Source organism: Periplaneta americana, chromosome 9 (assembly GCF_040183065.1).
Source record: "Periplaneta americana isolate PAMFEO1 chromosome 9, P.americana_PAMFEO1_priV1, whole genome shotgun sequence".
NCBI classification, from domain to species: domain Eukaryota; kingdom Metazoa; phylum Arthropoda; class Insecta; order Blattodea; family Blattidae; genus Periplaneta; species Periplaneta americana.
Genome location: NC_091125.1, coordinates 39,271,960 through 39,287,479, shown reverse-complemented (window position 1 = coordinate 39,287,479; position 15,520 = coordinate 39,271,960). Strand labels below are relative to the sequence as shown.

The window sequence follows — 15,520 nt, the reverse complement described above, 5'->3', positions numbered from 1 at the left end:
ACACCACAGAGGTGGTCGTATTACATATATTATTTATATTAAATGTGTACCAGTAACCTACATAGAATATATATGATTTTATTTTCATAAGTGGTTTGTTTGTTTGTTTTTTTTTTTTTTCATTACCTGGTCATTCAGTGCTATAAAATTACTACACATTTTATCGGTGTTGCGATTTGATAAGATTTTAAAGCTTTTTATGCGAAACAGACATAATTTTAATATTGTTTCATCGACCCAGTTATTCGTACTACTTATTTATGATTAGGGTTACTTATCAATAAATTAACGGAACTCATAACTGGTTATATCCAATCAGAAGGAGTTCAGCTGTTATCTCAACTCTTGTCTTTACTATTATACAGAGCCATACATTAACCTCGACCTGTTGGCGATGAGCATGAACTGGTATCTTGCGTTTTACACGCAGAAACCGGATCGCAATGAACACCTTCACTTATTGAGCCTTAGTTATCGCTGGGTGGTACACGTGGTGACTTGAGCAACGCTCAACGTTAATCAGATTTTTAAACTAAACTGATAGACTACTTGCGAAAGAGGTCTCATTATCTTCCTTATTGAAACTCGTAACTATTACTATTTTCCCAAGCAAGTGTACAGTATTTTGGTGGATAACTACGACAGTGCTGTTCGCGTAGCAACTCTTGTAATGCGGTGCTAACTTTGGTTGAAAGCAGCGATTCTACTATCTTATTACTTACCTATTCGAAAGCACAACTTGCCGCAACCTTCAAAACGGCATACCGACTGCTGACTGCCTCGGACAAGTATTTCCCCAACCGACACTAACGATGTTATTTATTGTCCTGAAGGTGAAAGTCGAGCACTAGCGTCGTCCAGCTGAGAGAACTTTTATGCACTAGCTGTCTGCACTAAGTGTTCGCTGAGTATCCAGGTTTGGAGCAGACAACCCCCGCTCTTACCTAGACCAGCGTGCCGCCTGCGATCAGGGAATGCTATGGAATGATGACGGAATGGAGATCGGACGGGATGATGTTGGTGTTTAACGTGGGGAAATGGGAGAACCCCGAGAAAAACTCCCAACTGTGATCTTGTCCGCCACAAGTGTCTTTCAACTGATAAGTCCCAGGCCTCACAAGGATTCGAACACGGACCGCCAGCTTGACAAATCTAAAGGCTTTGACCAATATTTACAGAATTTAGTACGCTTAGCCTTCACAACTAGGAAGAAAATAGGCTACATTAAAATATTAATAAATCACCCCCTTTCATGGTTTCAACTAGCTTTCATTTTAAAAGCTGTAGCATAATATTTGGTTCTAGGATAGGATCGATATTCATTTATAACTTAGTTTTCTGTCCAAGGGCAGGTCTTTTACTGCAAACTCAGCATTCTCAAATCTTTCCTTTTTTCCGCCTTCCTCTTTGTCTCGGCATACGTTCCTTATATAATATCTTAACTCTGGCAATACTAAGGTATTTTAAATACCATGCAGTACCCGAAGGGGGTATTTTGTGACCACTACATAAATGTTTAATAAATTGTGAACAATTCTTTTACATTTGTAATCAGAAAATAGTATGTACTGTAATAAAAGAGAAAAATTGAAATGTCATATATTTTCGAACAATTACTTCAACATAACAGTCTGTAAAATATTGTCCAACACTTTCTTCACACCCTTTCTCACATATTGAACAGACCCAGTTTTACTAAAAAAAATATATTTCATTTTGAACAGTTTTTTTAACATTTTTAATCAGCAAATAGTATATACAATAATAAAACAGAAAGATTGAAATGCCATTGCATATTTTCGAAGGATTATTTCAACAAGGGAGCATATTTTTTGTACACTTGGACATATTTTCGCATTTTAATAAAACTATCAGTCGTCTTCCTCGCAAGTATTAGGCCGAGTGGCTGTTACGGTCTCAAACTAGAATTTTCAATCCATCTCTTCATCGGACGACCTAGTGATCTTTTGCCATGCGGATGATAATGAAACAGTGCTTTTGGAATTCTGCATCGATAAACACGATTAAACAATAACACAATAAGATAAAAGGATTCATGACTGACAATGACTAAAATTGTCATATTTTTAATATATCAATTACATATTTAAAATATCAATTTTGTAGAAGGTGGGCACAAAGTAACCTCCCCTCCCCTTGTTGATATTGCTAGGATTAATGTTGTATATCATCTGATATATTCTTCTGCTCCGAACTTTTCTCCCGTTCACCATTCCTTCCAGTGCAGCGTTCGATAAAGAGGATTCTGTTTGTTCTCCGATACGAAAAAGAAAGAAAATTTTAACTCACCATGACACCAATGGCGTGACTTCTAAGGAGAGGAGGAAAATCTGAAATCCTCTAATCGAAGTACAATTTTATATCCTGCTTCTTTCGATTATTTGTTTAAACATTTGAAATGGTTTTTTTCTTTCCTTTGTTTCACGAGATATACAGTACCTGTGAGATTGTTGCCTTCGTCTGACAGAAAATTGTCAGTGAAGTGCGTTGTGTGAAAATATTCATGGTGGAAAAAAAAATTGTTGTTCTTATTGCGTTGCAAAATTATACTTTCTTAAGGTACGGCCACACGTCGCTACTTTTGCTGCGCAACTTTTGTACTGCAGCTGCAAAAGTTGCGTGTCGTTGTTCACACGTAAGCCAAAAGTAGCGCGCTGCATGCTACTTTTCGTGCTGCGCAACCCGAGTGCAGCAAAAGTTGCAACTGGAGGTTGCGAGTCCGTTCACACACAAGGCGCTACTTTTGCAGCCGCAGTTATGCTGCAAGTTTCCATCTCCGTGTTGATTTCATTTTGTGGTTATGTTCGCATTATTAATAAACTCATGCGAAAGCTTACTTATCAATTATTTGCTTTTCTGTCCTAACTAGTATTCAGAAATTGGCATTATTTTTACTATAAAGCTTTTAAAAACGCCTATATACTTAAATGATAACCAACAGCATATTCACGTAATCAATGTTGGCAATCCTGTTTGAAACTACGCTACAGAAAATTAAAAAAGTGAATTATATCGTCAGCAAATATGCTCAGACTGTGTTGTGCATTTAGTAACTGTTACAAATAATTTATTTTCATCACATCTAGCATTAAAATATATTCAAATAATAAAAGTATCATTGGCACATTTGGGTGGCAACACTGGTCGCAACCGCAGCAAAAGTTTCAACAAAACCGATATCAAAAATGCTGCGGCTGCAACCCTGAGAACCCTGTTCACACGTCGCTACTTTTAAGTTGCGCGCAGCATGGAAAAGTAGCGAGCAGCAGGTTCGGTAGTCGCTACTTTTCGGGTTGCACCGTTGTTCACACGTCGCAGTACGAGAGTTGCGCAGTTTTTGTACTGCATCGCTGCAAAAGTAGCGACGTGTGACCGTACCTTTAGTGAGTGGCCGTGGTCATCCAAGGACTTAACAGAAATAATTATTAATTAGTGTTTCATGATATGAAAGACGCGTGTCTATACTCTATAAACGGCGTTGGTACAATGAACAAAGCATCAAGATGAGAAATAGTAAATGAAGACAGTGTAAGCATTATGATGTACCTAGATCCAATAAAATGATACATGTAGTCATTGTCAAGCATTTCATTTTAAAGGGCTGATCGTGAATGAGTATTTTAATTCATGCTGCCATATATTATACGTACATATTATATTATATTATATTATATTATATTATATTATATTATATTATATTATATTATATATATACCAAGACTATATGAAAAGTAATAGAAAGCGTGGTTCATGATGACTGAAAGAATCAACGGATGTAAAAAATCAAAATTGTTCCTACATCACATCAGGGACAGTTTCACAATCATGAAGGACAGGGTTGCAGAACTGGGGAAGAAAGGGGTGGAAGCATGGAGAAAGTTTGTTCCCCCTATATAACGTCTTTGATTCCCCCGTCCACAAGGCCGGAGCCTTCAATGACGCACACTGAATACATATTTCTTCTCATCCTACCCTACAATGACGAGAGGGTTGAAGGAAAGGGATGAGTTACGTGTTCCGGCTTATGACGTCTGCCTCAATTGTAGCACAGTTTTGCATCCCTGATGAAGGATATTATACTACAAGTAAAACTGTTGTTTATATTAGTCTACTATTATTTAGGATCAGCCGACAGCTTTTCCACTGTACAACACATTTGCTTCCTAAGCTTGACGTAACAACACATTCAGGGTGCATTTTCTTATTATTATTTCATTATAATAATAAAATTATTATTATCTTTATTATTATTATTATTATTATTATTATTATTATTATTATTATTATTACATTTGCCAAAATCGACAAGTTATAAGCTACTAGTATAAATAAAACAATGACAACAGAGATAACATTGCTACAGACAGAGATGATGTATGTATGTATGTATGTATGTATGTATGTATGTATTTATTTACACTGCAAGTGGGCAAGCACCCGGTGGCAGTGGTATATACAATATTAACAATACACAGTTAAAATGATAAGCAATACACAATAAAATTTACAATACATAATACAACTTACAACACATATACAATTTTATACACAATACAATAAGAGTACACAATACAATTTAACACAATAATAATAAAACATAAAATAAAACACCTAATTTTACAACACAACCTACATAATTATGTATAGGTCCTACATAAGTTTCAATAGTCTTTCACTTTACTCTCTTCTCATTCCCTGTAGTGGCACTATGACGCATTTCACTGACACTTTAGCACACATTTCACTGACACTCTGTAACACATTTCACTGACACTATAGAACACATTTCATTGACGCTATAAATTATCACTGATCGGAACTGTTCACTGCACTGTAAAACCATAACTTCACTGACTCACCTCGCTTCACTGATACAACAGTTCATATAAGTCAAATAATTGCATTCTTATGCATACTTATAAACAGAACTACATTTAAACTAAACATTTCTAGTCTAAGGCCCTCTTACACGCTATTTTTAAATAATTTACAATTCAAACCAAGGAAGTAAACTCGTCAGGCTAGATAAATACATGTCACCTTAAAAAATTAAATGTTGAATGTCACCTTAATTTTAATTTGCACTTTATACACAACTTTTTAAGTTATTCTTGAATCTCCTTAAGGAAGGACAGCCCTCAAAGACCGCTGCAGGTAGGTCATTCCAATCATTTATAGTTCTATTTAAAAATGAGAATTTACCTACATCCGTTTTCTGTTTCCTACATTTGATTTTAAAATCATGATCGTTCCTACCATAGTACGTTGGCTTTTCTAACCGAGCCGTTATGTCTACCCATGCTTTCTGACCTAGATGTGCTCTATAGAATGATGTTATTCTAGTTTTCCTACGTCTGTTTTCCAAAGTTTCCCATTTAAGTTCTTTTATCGTATCGTTCCCATCTTCTCTTTTACCTTTAACAAATTTAGCTGCTCTATACTGGATTCTTTCTAAGGAATTTATCTGATCTATTCTATAGGGATCCCAACACGTAGTTCCGTATTCCATTAACGGTCGCACTAACGTTAGATATGCTATTTCCCTCGATTTGGGGCTAGCCTTTCTCAAGATTCTCATAATAAAGTGAAGTGCCCTCCATGCTTTGCCTGTGCCCTCCATGCATACAGAAATCTGGCAGAATCTTCAAATATATTTGTCTTGACAGAGAAGATTATAAACTACAGATATAATTGAACAAAACATTTAAACAGAATGAAATTATAGAGCGTTCGCTTCGGATCTGGGCCAACAGAGCGAGCCGAATAGCAGTATGCTGTCACGCCACCTCAAGGCCACATAATGCGCGTATATGCAGTGTGCGGCGTGATAACTTATTGAAATATCAAGACGTGTCGTGCAGTGTCGTAAGTTTCTTAAAGATTAAGACATGTAGGGCCGTATTCATAGATATTCTTAGCGCGGGCTTCCAAAGGATGATCAGCGAACTAACGTTTTTCGTATTCATAAACCAGTGTTAGCGATATGATATGATATGGATCCTGTACAAGTAATCAGTCGATAGCCGGGGCTAGTTTAGCACGCTCGTAGCGCGGGCTAGCGAAATGTCTATGAATAGCACCCGTAGTTACTTTTAGTGTTAGTTCTTCTGAATGTAATTTCAATGTGTACACCTATGCATTAAATTAGATCATTAAATGTCAGCAGAAAAGTTCACGCTATAGAAAAGAATTTTTATGTCGCCTATGACACATTATATGAAATCGACTCATGTCGAGACAAATGTAGGCAATTGAGAGTTTTCCTGGCGTTACTGATCGAAATTGCTGCTGTCTAAGCCGTCCGCCACGCATGCATGCGCTTTATCGGCCCAGAACCGAGCCGAACGCCCTATATAAAGACTTCCAATACAAACAGATTTTACAATATAAACCAAAAGGTGACATAGGCAGACTTGGAAGACGTGGGGTGAGTCTGGATAGGTCAAAAGCGCTAATCCTTGTAAGAAAAAGAAGAATATGAAAATCAATAATTTGCAAGTACATTAGAAATAAATTACAGGGAATCACCATTTTGTAGCTTTCCTTTAAGGAAAAATGCATTCCATATGCATCTCTTCCAGTTCAACTCACTCGGAGTTACTCAGTACAAAAAAAGAACCGCCAACAGTTCAGTAAGTTAGAAATAGTCTTACACAACCGAACAGAAAAACACGCGAAATATCATCAAAACTAACTTTTTCGACATATAGGCCTAGGAACGTATTTCCCTGAAAAATCTCTAAATAATTTTGCTGCATCACTATACTATTTCTTTATACGCCTTATCACGAGAAATTAACAATACATTTGGTTAAAAGTTAATTGATCGTGACTGAGAAGCAGTACCGACGAAGTGAAGGGTGATAGTTGACCTCGTTGTGTTCCGGTTCACTTTCTTCAGCATTTGCAATGTCTCTCCTTCGTATAGGATTACAATATTACATGCCATCGCTGGTATTCTGCTAGGATCCATTATTGCATATAAGTTACAGTATTTACCACAGTCATGACTCTTGCGGAAGTTTCTAAGTAGTCTTAAATGACCAAGTTGTTATTTTTTTCTCCTCTCCTTCTTCTTTTTTTTTTTCTCTTTTCTTTTTTTTATTATCTTTATATATTTCTTAATCATTTGTGTTTGTATGCCATTTAGTACGAATTTGCTAATCAACATTTCATGTCTTGTAACTCACATGTATTCTGCTATTAGTATATTAACTGTATAATATATCTCAAGTGAATTAATCGTCGTATTTATCTCGGGCATTTTAGGTCTTATAAATTGTGTGTTTGTGTGTGTGTGTGTGCGCGTGTGTGTGTGTGTGTATATATATATATATTCCCCTTTATGTTATGTAACTGATTTTGATTATGTGTAATTTTCTACTTTATTTTATATATTACATAACCGATCTTGACTATTTGTAATTTTATATTATGTAACTGATCTTTTCTATTGTAATTTTCTACTATATTTTATGTAATTTCTAAGGTATTTTCTTTTGTGTTGTTTTGTGATCAAATTTTGTATTTCATGTATATTATTGAAACCTGGTTGAGTGGAAGAGAAGGCCTCATGGCCTTAACTCTGCCAGGCAAAATAAACCTACTACTACTACTACTACTACTACTACTACTACTACTACTACTACTACTACTACTACTACATATACCCCAATTTTTTATGTAAGTGTTTTATGTATTATGTTTACTTCTTTTGTTTTCATTTTAAAAATAAATATTTTTAGAAATTCTTTGTAGTGTAAAGAGATTTACATTCTTTCGATACAGTATTATTATTATTATTATTATTATTATTATTATTATTATTATTATTATTAATTTCCTTTCATACCTGAACATTTGTGAACACAGTATGACTTACTTTGTACTTTATAATTTCTGTCCCTCTTCGGCGAGTACCGGCTTCCGAAGTGTTTCCTAGCTTTATCCAGTATTGAATTTGTAATGACGAATTGAGTCTGACGTTGACAAACTCTTTTTTGCGATAAAAAGACAGATGCGGTTGCAATTTGTATGTTCTTGTGTGTTTACACTGCTGTCAATCTGCAAAACCTACTACATCTGTTGCGTTCTGGACTCTTTCAGTTTTCTTATCTCTTAATACGAGTACGCATACATGCATATTTAATTTTTTATGGGGGTCATTGGGATACAGACGAGATACAGATAATATGTTTCCTTTCAAAGACACTAGCTAACACTGTAATATCGAAGGTAGCAAAATGTGTAGGCTTTCTTTATCTTATTCCTTCTTCTTTTTATTTTTAACGAATTTTAACAATGCCTCTCATCCTTGTACTAGGATTAATGACTTTTACACATACATTTTCCCTACATTTTTCACACATTTTTCACTGTCGTTCTAGTTAGATTAATGCTTGAAGTTTCGCGGCTTCAGATATGGCAAAAGCCAATTTATTTTTCAAATGACAAAGTCCAAAGTAAACTTGGGTGTCCTCTGACACATAAAATAAATCTTACGACACTCACCTATTAATATGGTAAGCGATATTCTCCAAAACAGGCACCAGTGGCTAAAGGAGGCTTTGCAATGTTTGAAGAGTTAGATTTAAATGGTGTTAGACGTAGAATATGTTTGTCTAGTTCCTTTATTTTCAAGTCTAATTGGGATTTTCCAGTCTCTGATCGGGTCAAAAACCCTGATACAACTGATATTTAACCCTTACGGTGAATTTCGGTGATGTCCGGAAGGTCTAATTAGTCAAATCCACTCTCCTCACCTCCACGCTGGTGTTCCTGAGATCTTTAAATATGAGAAAGAGAATGGTGTGCGGAAAGCAACGAGAAGCTACCGCATATACACTATCTACCAAGAAGTAATTGGGCACTGTTTTTGCCCCTTTCGAATCTCGTGGTACTACCTCTTGTTGCTATAACAGCAGCCACCCTGTCAGGCATGCTCTCCACTAGTTTGTATAGGATATCCACTAGAATGCGTCGCCATTCCTCTTGCAACATGACACTCAGTTGGACAATGGAAGTTGGCCCCATGTTTCGGCGGCTACTATGCAATGGTATGCAGACAATAATGCTCCCCGATTGGACTGGGTCCTGCACAGAGTCCTGATCTCAATCCCATTGAACACCTTTGGGACGAATTCGACCGGCGATTGAGGTCTTGGGAGATGCGGCCAACTATCATTGTCCAACTGAGTGCCAAGTTCCAAGAGGAATGGAGACGCATTCCAGTGGAAAATGGTTCTTCTAGTGGAGAGCATTCTTGACAGGGTGGCTGCCGTTATAGCAACAAGGGGAGGTACCTGAGGCTCTAAAGGGGCAAAAACAATGCCCAATTACTTTTTGGTAGATAGTGTACCTTTCCCAAGAAAACCTGCATGGTATGATGAGTCTTTCCAGGAGAGGAATACGTCCAGGATGCCCTTTGTTACCTACCCTACTTGGAGGAATTAGTTAAGAACTGTTTTCAGAACATGAGAGGAGTGATAGTAGGAGGAAGAAGATCAATGTGCATAAGATTTGCTGATGATATGACCTTGTTAGCAGGAGATGATACTAAGGGATATGCTACAACAGCTGTGAGCAGTATGGAATGAAGATAAATGTCAACAAAACGAAGACCATCATCATAGGAAGGAAAGTAAAGAAGGTAAACTTACGAATCCTAAATGAGGCTGGAGATCAAGTGGACAGTTTCAAATACTTGGGGTGTACTATATGCAGTAACATGAGGTGCTGCCAAGAAGTCAAAAGGAGAATAGCAATGGCAAACGAAACTTTTAATAGAGAAAGGAGCATCTTCTGCGGATCTCTGGAAAAAGAACTAAGGAAGAGACGAGTGAAGTGCTTTGTGTGGAGTGCAGTATTGTATGGAGCAGAAGCATGGGCATTACGACGAAGTGAAGAGAAGCGAATGGAAGCATTTGAAATGTGGATATGGAGAAGAATGGTGAAGTGGACAGACAGACAGAATAAGAAACGAAGCTGTGTTGGAAAGAGTGGGTGAAGAAAGAATGATACTGAAACTGATCAGGAAGAGGAAAAGGATTTGGCTGGGTCACTGGTTGAGAAGAAATTGTCTTAAGGATGCACTAGAAGGAATGGTGAACGAAAGAAGAGTTCGTGGAAAAGAATATATTAGATGATAGACGATATTAAGATATATGGATCATATGCGGAGACTAAGAGGAAGGCAGAAAATAGGAAAGACTGGAGAATGTAGGGTTTGCAATGAAAGACCTGCCCTTGGACAGAACAATGTGAATGAATGACACAAATTTATTATGTTTAAGGGAATGCAGCTTGAAGGACTATAATTAAGTAAAATCACATTTTTAATATTTATGTTGAACTGTGACAATAATTATATATAAAGTTAATGATAATTTCAGTAACATTGAAGAATAATGTCTGATAGCAATAATTATTATATTCTTCCATTATATTTTAAAGGATTGTCTTAAAATAAGCTAAGTTTGATCTTTAGATATACGGATATATCAATATCCATCCGAAAACCACGTTGAATTGACGTAGCTTTCAAGATTTTAGCTTTTGAATTATATTCTCATCCTTAAGACAGTTGTAAGAGGCTACGTAAGGGGATGTAATCTTAAAACATTCCGTGATGTATTGGCTAACGGTTAAACAGATATACTCATGTATGCAGTGGATCAAGCACTCGCAATTCTTATATTTTTTCTTCTAGTTTTTTCTTTCACTGTAGGCCTATTCTTTTATAGTTCATTTATTAATTTATTTTACATTACATAAATAATTATGAAGTCAATTTTTTAATTTGCCTGGGACTAAATTGCCACCGTATACTTATAATTTATAATAAAAACCCAATAAATTGTTACCATAAAATATTTTAAGTGTATAATTCCAGCACAAATAAGGAATAGGTACTCGTATGAATAACATTATTTACTATCGATTTAGGAGAATTCGCTATAGGTAAACGGCACAGTAAAAACTACTTTTTCGATACCTAGGATGCTGAAAAGGTGAATTTCCGCGAAAATCTGGTAATATATTTTGCAAAACTTCGTTTACTCTCACCGTGCGACCTTTAGCGAAAAGATGGTGCAGTAAACATCGGAAAAACGTTTGATAAAAAAATTATGTGTACTATACAACTATTATTTTCTTTGCGAATTTTCTAGTTTTTAAAAGCACCCAGTGTACAGTACAGCAGGGCAGCTAGTATCGGAGAATAAGAGAGATCGGCTCATTGTCCAAGGATTTCATTTCCTGAAAACATAGACCTATCCCACGCGGGAATTAAAATCATTGAAGCAAGTTCTCATATTCATCTATTTCCATTATTTCTGTTGAATCATGACGTTCCTTGCCTGGTGTATCGAATGATAATCTTAAGGTGTATCTACACGGTTCACTTTTTTTCTTTCTTTTTTTTAACTTTAGGCCTTCGCCTGGAAGGAATGCATGCAACAATGCAACGAAATGTATTCAATTGTGCATGTCTTTTTCCACTAAAAGTGATAGCACACACGGAAATTGAAAGCTATCCATTGTCGGTGAGTATCTCGTGCATTATTTCGTTCAACAGTAGCATGTAGCACGCAGCTGATTGTTCTAAGTGACCGTGAGTAAACTGGAAATTGTTTTGGTTGATAATGTTGGACTTCTTAAGCTAAAAATTACAGCAAGTGCTATAGCTTTATTGAAGGTTATCGCAAATACGAGTGCCTATGGAATGTTCAACCACAATTTTGTGAATAAAGTAGGTCTAAGTACTGGAGTGATATTATATATATATATATATATATACATATATATGTAGACCCCTATTAATAATATTCATACATAAAAATCGAAATAATTTTGAATTGTATTCTCATAGTTATGAAACAAAAGGTATGAATCATTTAAGATTGTTTGAACCAAAATGCAACACTGTTACAGTATTTAGCCTAATCATACTAGTAATTTAGGCCCAGGAATATATAACAAATTTATATTTAAATATCCTAATCTTGTCAATTCTAATAGTTCTAGTAATAAATTTTAAAAGTTATGTATGGATTTTATAAAAATTGAAAAATTGTAAATGTAAATTTATATACTATAATTGCATTATAAATAATTATAATTGATGAACAACCCTTGGAGCAGGTGTCCAATTATAAATATTTAGGTTGTGAAATGAGTGTCTACTCAGGAAATTTAAAAGACATAGACACTAAACTGTCCAGATTTAAGATGATATGCAGCACCATCCATAAGACATTAAGAAATAAAACAAGAAAAGAAACTAGAATGAAATTTTACAAAACAATGGCAGTCCCAACGTTATTATATGGAAGTGAAGTCTGGGTAAGTTCGAACAGTACAAAAAGAAAAATTCAAAGTGCAGAAATGTATTTTCTAAGGAGAACCAAAGGTTGCACACTAATGGACAAAGTTAAAAATGAAGAAATTAGAACAGAATTGCAGACAGTTTCTATAAACGAACAAATTGAAAGCTACCGTAATAATTGGTTATATCACGTAGATAGGATGAGCAATTCGAGACTATCAAAATTACTGTATCAATACCGGCCGATTGGAAGGAGGGACGTGGGACGACCAAAGAAGAGATGGAGAGATATGCTGTGAGGACGGAACAGGCATTTTGCCTATACCGTGAAGTGCAGAAGAAGAAGAAGAAGAAGAAGAAGAATTGCATAGTAGACATAAGACAAATTGTATTATTAATTTCAATTCAGGAATCCGCCCCTGAGCACGAGTTCTATTCTTTCAGGGGCGAGCTAAAGTTTTTCTATATATATTATATTTTATGTTACAATTATTAGCAAAATTATATATATAGAGTTTCTTTTGAGAAGATTAACTATATGTTGATGAAATTATTGGGGATCATCAATATGGTTTTAGGCGTAATAAATCGAATATTGATCAGATTTTTTTTTATTCGACATATATTGGAGAAAAAATGGGAGTATAAGGGTACAGTACATCAGTTATCCATGGATTTCAAAAAAGACATACGACTCAGTTAAGAGAGAAGTTATATATAATATTCTTATTGTAATTGGTATTCCCAAGAAATTAGTTGGATTAATTAAAACGTGTCTCAGTGAAACATACAGCAGAGTCCGTATAGGCCAGTTTCTGTCTGACGCTTTTCCAATTCACTGCGGGCTAAAGCAAGGAGATGGACTATCACATTTACTTTTTAACTTTGCTCTAGAACAGCGGTCGTCAGCACAGAGCACCCTGGGGCTAGCGTCTCTTACCCGCGGAGAACACAGTGGACCATGGTGCACTCGTAGCTGCTAGCGGGTATGCTCTCTACCTCTTCCTGCTGTGCACGACGGGGCACACGGGACGGCTCCGCTTACCCTTTGCACATTTCGGCGATTGCTGATGACCATTGCTGTAGAGTGTGCCATTAGGAAAGTCCAAGATAACAGAGAGGGTTTGGATTGAACAGGTTACATCAGGTGCTTATCTATTCGGATGACGTGAAAATGTTAGGAGAAAATATATAATTATTTCTCGCGACCAGAACATTGTACGAAATGAAAATATAAAAATTGGAAATTTATCCTTTGAAGAGGTGGAAAAATTCAAATATTTTGGAGCAACAGTAACAAATATAAATGACACTCTGGAGGAAATTAAACGCAGAATAAATATGGAAAATGCCTGTTATTATTCGGTTGAGAAGCTTTTGTCATCCAATTTGCTCTCGAAAAAGCTGAAAGTTAGAATTTATAAAACAGTATATTACCAGTTGTTCTGTATGGTTGTGAAACTTGAACTCTCACTTTGAGAGAGAACAGAGGTTAAGGATATGTAAGAATAAGGTGCTTAGGAAAATATTTCGAGCTAAGAGAGATAAAGTTACAAGACAACGGAAAAAGTTACATAACGCAGAACTGCATGTATTGCATTCTTCACCTAACATAATAAATTAGGAACATTAAATCCAGACGTTTGAGATGGGCAGGGCATATAGAACCCAGAAATGCATATAAAATGTTAGCTGGGAGGCCGGAGAGAAAAAGACTTCTTGGGGAGACCGAGACGTAGATGAGAGGATAATAATAAAATGGATTTGAAGGAGGTGAGATATGATTGTAGAGACTGTATTAATCTTGCTCAGGATAGGGACCGATGAAGGGCAGCAGTGAACCTCCGAGTTCTCTAAAAGCCATAAGTAAGTATATACGTAGTGAAGATGATGTTCCTCATGGCGTACCCTGTAGATACAAAATCTGCATCTGCATCTGCATTAATTGAACGTGCGTTTTCAATTTGACTTTCAACATCCTCCCAAAATTGCATGCATACACGCACAGAAATTGGACTTCTGTTGTTTCGGCAACTCGTTCTTGTACTTTCTAAATGTTTGTTATGAATCTCTAGGAACACAATTCAACACAATTCATACATTTTTTCGCCTGTCGCTTCATGAAGTCATAAACATTAGCAATATAATTACTTGGTTCTGGGTATGCAATGTTTCTCATTTTAATTTTGAAAATATAGGATACATAACACTCTACTTATTGTAAAATTATTGCGAACGAAAATCACTTATACTACGGCACGCTACTGAATGGGGCAGTTTTATCCGTAGGCTTATCAGGTGTCCGCTTAAACGTTTGACGTTAATATCTAAATATCAAATAACACCCAACTGAGAGCATATAACTTTCACGCAATTACAATGCAGGGATCCTGTCCCTGTCACATTTTTTTTTACTCAACCGGTAAGAATTGAGAGGGCTGTGGCTTTGTTTACTTGACTGTAAAATAAAATATTGCAGACCATGGTTTTTAAGCTTGCATGTCTCAACTCGTAATATACACGAACTCTATTACAAACAAACAGCTCAAGTCATCTCGTAACGCGAAATCGAACAGAATAAAAACTTTGGTGGTCATATTCATTTAGGCTAAAACTTACTGTAAATTCACACAGAATTAACGAGTTTTGCTATTAGTATGATTCATTTCCTAGCCTCATGCTGTCAGGTAACTTGATAAGACTGCATTTAGCTACCTACCGACTAAGGACGAGATAATCCTCAATATTTTACATATTGTTTACAAAAAGAGGTTTTTAAAATTGACCGTGTACACGCGCCGTTGGGGCTCATAGGAGGCAAGAAGGGAGAACCCGTTTGTTTTCTTGATCTGGACTGGAAGGAAGCGAAGTGGTCAGGACTACAATTCGGTCGACTTTAATGTCGAATAGAACACTAATTTCATGTAATGCTTAGGCCGGCAGATAATAATCTATACTACTAATAAAACTGTAATGAAAATGTTTCTGGTAATTTACTCTTTTTTTTTTAATAATTGATGTTAACATGTATAATTAACTATCTTAAGACCAAAAATCGGATTTTTTACATTTTTGTTTGTATGTCCTAGTGTATGTCTGTCTGGATGTTTGTTACCTTTTCACGCGATAATGGCTGAATCGATTTTTACGAAAATTGATACGGTATATAAATGG

The 15,520-nt window shown here is 35.9% G+C and overlaps 1 protein-coding gene across 3 annotated transcripts in view; it reads right to left on the bottom strand.

The window, feature by feature from the left end:
• Positions 1-15,520, bottom strand: part of LOC138705840 (organic cation transporter protein-like) — a 106,341-nt gene that overhangs the window by 66,102 nt on the left and 24,719 nt on the right. Inside the window, exon 1 of one of the 3 annotated variants that reach the window (XM_069834517.1) lies at positions 723-860. The exons of the other annotated variants lie outside the window; for them this stretch is intronic. The gene's annotated coding sequence lies outside the window, so the exon portion shown is untranslated. Of the gene's footprint in view, positions 1-722; positions 861-15,520 lie in introns of those variants that run through there. 3 annotated transcript variants of the gene reach the window in all.